Source organism: Apteryx rowi, unplaced genomic scaffold (assembly GCF_003343035.1).
Source record: "Apteryx rowi isolate R43461 unplaced genomic scaffold, aptRow1 scaffold_715, whole genome shotgun sequence".
In the NCBI taxonomy this organism is placed as follows: Eukaryota; Metazoa; Chordata; class Aves; order Apterygiformes; family Apterygidae; genus Apteryx; species Apteryx rowi.
In genome coordinates this window covers 190,076-196,664 of record NW_020451000.1, presented here as the reverse complement: position 1 = coordinate 196,664, position 6,589 = coordinate 190,076, and positions in this window count along the sequence as shown.

The following is a 6,589-nucleotide window of genomic DNA, read 5'->3' as shown; positions in this document are numbered from 1 at the left end:
ATCTAATTTTTTTAAAGGTCTCTGAAGTTTCCTATAGTCTGCTCTGGAGCCCAGCTAACTTAATAATGTTTCAGCTCTGTTTTCTGTTTATATCTATATCCCAGCTTACCAATCATCTTTTTCCRATCTGTACTATAACAACATGAAATGGATATAGGAGGGAAGCCTTAGGTCACTGCTGTTAGCCTTATGCCCTGATGAAAAGAGACCATCTAATCCTCCTCTCTGCTTTCTGTCTCCTGGACAGTTTCTAGTATCCAAAATTGTCACATATGTTTTGAAAGACTAATAAAATATTTGTGTTTTCCCTTATTCCTTAGTTTACTGATATAACTAATAATTTTAAGAGATTAGTGAGATCTGATTTTCATTTAGAAAACTTTACTTGCCATATCATGATCTTCCAAATGTTTTGAAAAGATCATTTTTGACCAATTTGTCAGGTAGAGATGTGCGGCTGCACGTTTGCTAGCAGCACAGCTATTTCATCTTCCAGTAGTGATAGATATGTTCTGTGTGGTTTGGAAATTGTTAATAACCTATTTTTTCCAATATATCTTTATTATTCTGATGCCTTTTTTTTTTTTTTTTTTTTGAGAATACCTCAGCTACACTACCATAGAAGACCAGTCCAGGGAGGGAAGCTCTGCAATTTTTTTAATTATGAGAATGCAAAACTCCAAACCCCTCAATGCTTTTTTTTTCTTTTTTTACTCCCCCTTAATTGCTTAGTTGGGCAGTTATTTGATAAAACAAATGTACCCATTCCTTTTAAAGCTTTTTACTTCTTCACTTCAGGAATCTCTCCACCTGTTTGGTTTTCAAGACTCCATCTGGGCCCTTCTCATTTTCATCTTCTTCACTGCTAACTGAAATTATGAAATCTTCCTGTTTACTGGCTTTCATAGATTCTGATTTCCAAACTCTGATGATCTTCCCTTTTGCTGAAATAATATATTGAAACTTCCCAATTAGCATAATGGCTTCATCCTTGTCTCCCTGGAAATGCACATCCTCTTGGATTTCATTCTTTTCAGTAGTATTCATGTCACCTCCAAAAGGCTTTATTTTTTGTGTTCCACTTTTGAACTGTGAGCTTTTGTTTCTTTCTACTAAAATATTCTATCATTGTCACTGCATCACATTTTGCTCTCTTACCCGCTCTTTGAATCTTTGCCGGGTCTCATTTGTAATCTGGTTAACGTTAGACTCGTGAAGAGGTGTCGTTTGTGAACCTGAATTTAAAATACAGTAGTTGCTTTGTGCAAACTCTCAGTGCACTCTGGTGTGATACAGCCTCCAAAACTTTAATATAAGATAAGGGCATGGACACAAAATAGATACAAAGTAGCTGGCGTATTGCGTCTTACTCTAGGATGAGTAACTTCCCCATAGGGACAACCCTTCCACTAATGGTTCGGCTAATGCTATCTTTTGAATTAGAGCCACTGTAATACTTCAAATTGAAGAACTGCAGTGGGACAGCAGGAAAGATTAAGATGAATTAAGTAAAGGTGTGACAATAAATTGTATTAGTTAAAGCCCACTAAATCCCTGTGTGGATGCTCTTTCTTTTACAGATAAAACATCCCTAGTTTCCTTTACATTTAATTCTGAAAGGCTTAATCCTAAAATGTTCACACTGGGGTTTAAGGCACTCTTACTTTCCTGTCTCTAGTTAATTCAACACAAATGCTTTCAGTAGACAGCCAATCTAAGTTAAGAGTGGATGGTTTTCTGCTCTGCTTCTAACTTATGTTTTAAGGTGGATAAATTGGTTCTCTAAATTCTGCCTCATTGTGTCACCAACAATTTATGTAGGTAGAGTACTAAATTATCATCATTTGTATTGCTTTTTCTGCCTATTAGGCATTTCAGCATGGGACATTAAACATTCTATTTTCTTTTAAGCTTTAGCCATTTTGACTGCTTTATTTTTCTTCAAGAAGATGTATCTTAAATCAAACCATTACTTTTTTTTTTTCTGGTATTTTTGCAATGTCTTCAGATCAAGTTTTGAAATACTTGAAGCTGATGTATTATTGTAAAAAAAAAAAAAAGAATGAGTCAAGTCAAGTGTGTTTGTGACAGCAGAAACTAATCTGATATGAAAACTTCTTCAGGGCTCAGGTGGAAGTGGGCCACTGTTCTCCCCTAAATAGACTTGGGATCAGAAAAGACTTTGGAATAAAGGAAAAGAGCTGGGTGACTTTCATACACTCTCTCCTTCTGACTCTGCGTTAATTAACGTGAGGATGAGCACACTGTGCAGCTATGTGACTGATAGCACTGCGATTGATTCCTGATCTGCTAGTAATATAGGGCAATCCAGACCCCATTGAGCTGAGTCTACACGGGATCATGAATTGAAAACCTGCTATAAAAATAATTAAAACAAATTCAATCATGGATGTTGAAATGAAAAGGAACAATTTACAGAAAACTTGAGTGAACATTCAGACAATGGACACCTCATTTAATTTTCATTGGATATTTGTGCTGATTAAAGCCCTGGTGAAATGTCTGAATTGAAAAATGGATGGAAGGAGATTTTCTATCTTTTAATAGCAATCGTTCCCTGATTATATCTACTGTTGAAATGTCAGGCATTCATCTAGGCATTTCTGAAGCATCATTCACCGTATCACTGGCACAAACTAATATTAACTAGGGCTACAGCAGCCTTAGTGGTCCAAGGAAGGAGGGGAGGAGGGACACTGAAGAAGGCATTTAGCCTTTGGTTTGATAGCTCCATTTAATTCAATAGGGTATTTGCATTTTTTTGAAGCTTGATATGTGCTTGGCTACTTTGCTGAAGGGGCCCAAGGAATAATTCCACAATGAGGACTAAGTAGCATTTATCTCCACTTTCGTGGTGACTAGCCATTTACATTAAACCAGTTTATATTTACTCCTCTCTTTCTCCACTCTGGGTTTAGTCCTAATGATGATTAGTATTTCTTTAGGCAGTCATGATTCTGCACTCATTTTTGTCAAAGGGTTTTCAGGCAAAACTGCAGGTCATGCCCAGCATGTAGACGGGTGAGACACACACATACTAAAGCTAGAACTAGTTTTTAATATTAAAAGAACAACCCAAGGCAGGGGGGAGAGAACACATCTGTTATCTCTGAAAGTCAGGCTATTCTTATCCTGCACCAAAGTTATTAACATCAATTGTTTGATGATTGCACAAGCACAGAAAAGGTAGGTTTTATATTGTTTGGCAAGATAAAATATGCACTTCCATTCCTTAAAACATCAAGCTTTCTCTTGGATTTAACCTTGGTTTTGAATTTCCTGTTTGCAAATATCTTGCTTGGAGAATATAAAAATTTTCAGGTAATGCTCTCTATCTGTAAATTATTGACATGAACTCTTTAATGATAAATTTAAAATGTTTCTTTTGAGATTTAACATGGTTATAAAATATTCAAGAATAATACTGATACTTAATATGCACATTGCTTTTCACGTTTCCTTTGGCCCTGATCCTGTAATCACTTACACACATGAACAGTTCAATAGAATTTTTTACTTGAGAGAAGGCAAGTGTGTGTGTTTGAAGGAATGAGATTATTGACTGTGAATTTTGTATGGGAAAGGGGAGAAGACAGACAAGTTGTACCTGTCCTTTACATGCGGAAGGACAGAAAGGAACCAAAGTGACTTCACCTTGAGCAGAGTCAGTAGGACAAGCCACATCGCTAGACTTTGCACATCACTGCAAAGCTACAGCTAAAAGGTTTTGTGGATATTTGGCATATGGGAAAATAAACTAACAAGTGTAGTTTCATCTCTGCCTGTGGGTTAAATAGTAGGTCCGCACTAACAACCACATTTCCAAACAAGACAAAAAACACCTCTTGAAAAACTGGGAAGGGTTAAGGATAAAGGATAAACCAAGACCTGGAAAACAGGTTTAAGAATTCTGATAGACAATCCTTAAACCCAATAGCTGAGGCCAAATGAATTCAGACAAATACGAAGGCATAACTTTAAGTTAGGCTAAGTAGCCATCTGRAAAACCTGCATAACTGGTGCATTTCTTTCTCTCGAATTCCAAGACTTGATCTGTCTTGATCAGCAGTTGCTTCACTACAAGTTACTGGCTTGATGCAGAAACTCCTGAATGAAATCCTTCAGTTTGTCATGAAGGAAGTAAAATTGGATGGTTCTGCTTGTTCTACAGACATAATTCTAAAGACATTTCTTCTTTAAGACCCTTTAAAACTCACATATTTGCTCCAAAGATTCCCTATAGCCACTCCTTTTAAAATAGAGCTTATTTGTGCTTCCTGTTTTTCTCAATCTCTGGGCTTATACAGAAAAGGGTGAGAAAAAAAGTACCTCCTACTTTCCATTATTTAGCCCTCCTAAAAAAAATCAAACTGAAATGTATTTCGTTCCATGTTGCATTGCCTGTTAGAGGGTTTCTCATAGGTGGGCAACTTCTGGAATTCAGAAGGGAGAGATAAGACTATATTAAAGACTATCATATTTTTTCCCTAGGGAAAAGCAGAGTTTGTCTGTCATTTACAGACAAGCATAAGAAAAAATATAGGTAGAAATGTGAGTGCTCTTTCAAGCTACTGATTTTTGGTTTTGCATATTATTTAATATTTTCTTATGTCAAAACACTAATATTAAATAAACATTGTAATATTAAATATCTATGTCAAAACACTAATATTAACTTCAGTATCATAACTGTGCAACTCAGTGAGGAATTATCATCCTCATTTGAAAAACACTGGTGGCAAAGAGGTAAAGGTCCAAGTTCTGAAGTACCCTGTAACTACATTTGCCTCAGTGTGGGGTATTCATCTTGCTAGATTGTCAGATGAACAAAGCACTGTATGATTCTCAATGAACTTAATAATTTTTAGGTTCCTCTTAAGAACAGGTCTTATTAAAAACAACAACAACAACAACCACCACCTTAACGCAAACTGACATTTGGAAATTGGAGCAGGTCTTGATTAAGGTCACAGAAGAATGGCAGAAGAGTAATGAACAGAACCCAAATATGCTGAGTCTTACTTCTTTGCTTTAAATACAAGACAGACTTTCTTCTTCATATTATACCGTTAATTGCCAAACAAAATTTTGAAAAGCAGGTTCCAATTGATGTGTCCTTGGAGAAAGAGTTGTGCTCACCCTGCAGAAAGCTTTAATTCCTCTGTGTATTTTAAAATAAGGTTTTAGTGCTGAGCTTCCTGACTCAGACTTAATGAAATTCAAAAAAATTTTTGACAGGTAAAAATGAATAGAGTCACCAAATTAATTGTCTTTGAAGGAAAAAAAAAATCAAAGCTGCATAAATGTTCATCTTCCTTCAGTTTCTAAAACTCTATTTTTGGAAATTAAAAAGTTTCCCATTTTGTTCGGGAAGCAGGTTAATGACACTTCTTGTATTTGTGTAAAACTCTACATGACTGCATGAAATGCAGCCACATTTTGTTAACTCCTTCCTCTGTTCATGCAGATTGAGTACTCAATGCAATTATTTTGAAATATGCTTATTGCATAAAGTCAGAGCAGACCTTCAAACTGGGTCTTAATGTCATTAATATTTTGTTCTTAATGTAATTTACAACACTGTAAGTAGATGGCACAATCCATGACCTGCGTAAGGATGCAGAACCTTATTAATGCATCTTGTTAAAAGGAACTAGAACCCCCACATGAAGTCATTTAGTGCTGCTGACTCACCAGGCAGATGCATCTTAATTCTAACAGGACCTGAATGAAGGGCATAAGCCTTGTCGTAGAGACAGGGTGATCCTGTAGGACAACTTGGGAACAACTAAGCTTGTGGCAAAAAGCGTTGGGCTGCTGCTGAGTGAATGACTCACAAAACTAAGCCCTGTGAAATTGGTAAATTTTACCCAATGGAGCTTATGGAGATTTTGGCTTCAATCCAACAGAGCACTTAAGCGCATGCTTAATTATAAGCAAGTGACATAAAGCAATTTAGTTAAGCACGTGTTTAAGTGCGTTGCTGGGCTAAAGACTTTATTTAGAGAAACCTGGAAACGTTCATAAACCCTAAAAGAGATGAAGTTGAGGGATGCAGGAAAAACCAAGGTGCAAAGTTGTAAAGGTGCAGGTAATTTGGGCATAGAGCTATGCTGAGGAACGTGCACGTTTCAGGAAGCTTTGGCCTCTACCGAGTCCCCAAGTTAGGTACGGTGCGGGGTCTGAGCGGACGTCACGAGCGCAGAGATTACGGCACAGAAAACTGGTCTCAGGCCTTCGTGGCGGGTTTGGAGGCCCCGGGAGCCCCACGGCCGCTACCTCGCCTCTGCAGGCCGCGGGCCTGGGGCTTCCCGGGCCCCTCGCGTGGGGCTGGCGCTCCCGCGCCCCGGACGGGCGCCGGGCTCTGCGGGGGACCCAAGCGCCCTTTGCTTGGCGCGACCCCCTCGCCGACGCTCGCGGCTGCGCCAGGCTCTGCCTCCCCTCCGAGGGTCCTTCCCGCGAAGCGAAGCCCGGGGAGGGAACCGGGGCCTCCCGCCGCCCCCGAGCTGAGCCCGCGCCAATTCATCACTGGAGGCAGGTGCCGGGCGGCATCGGGGCCCTGCGGGGC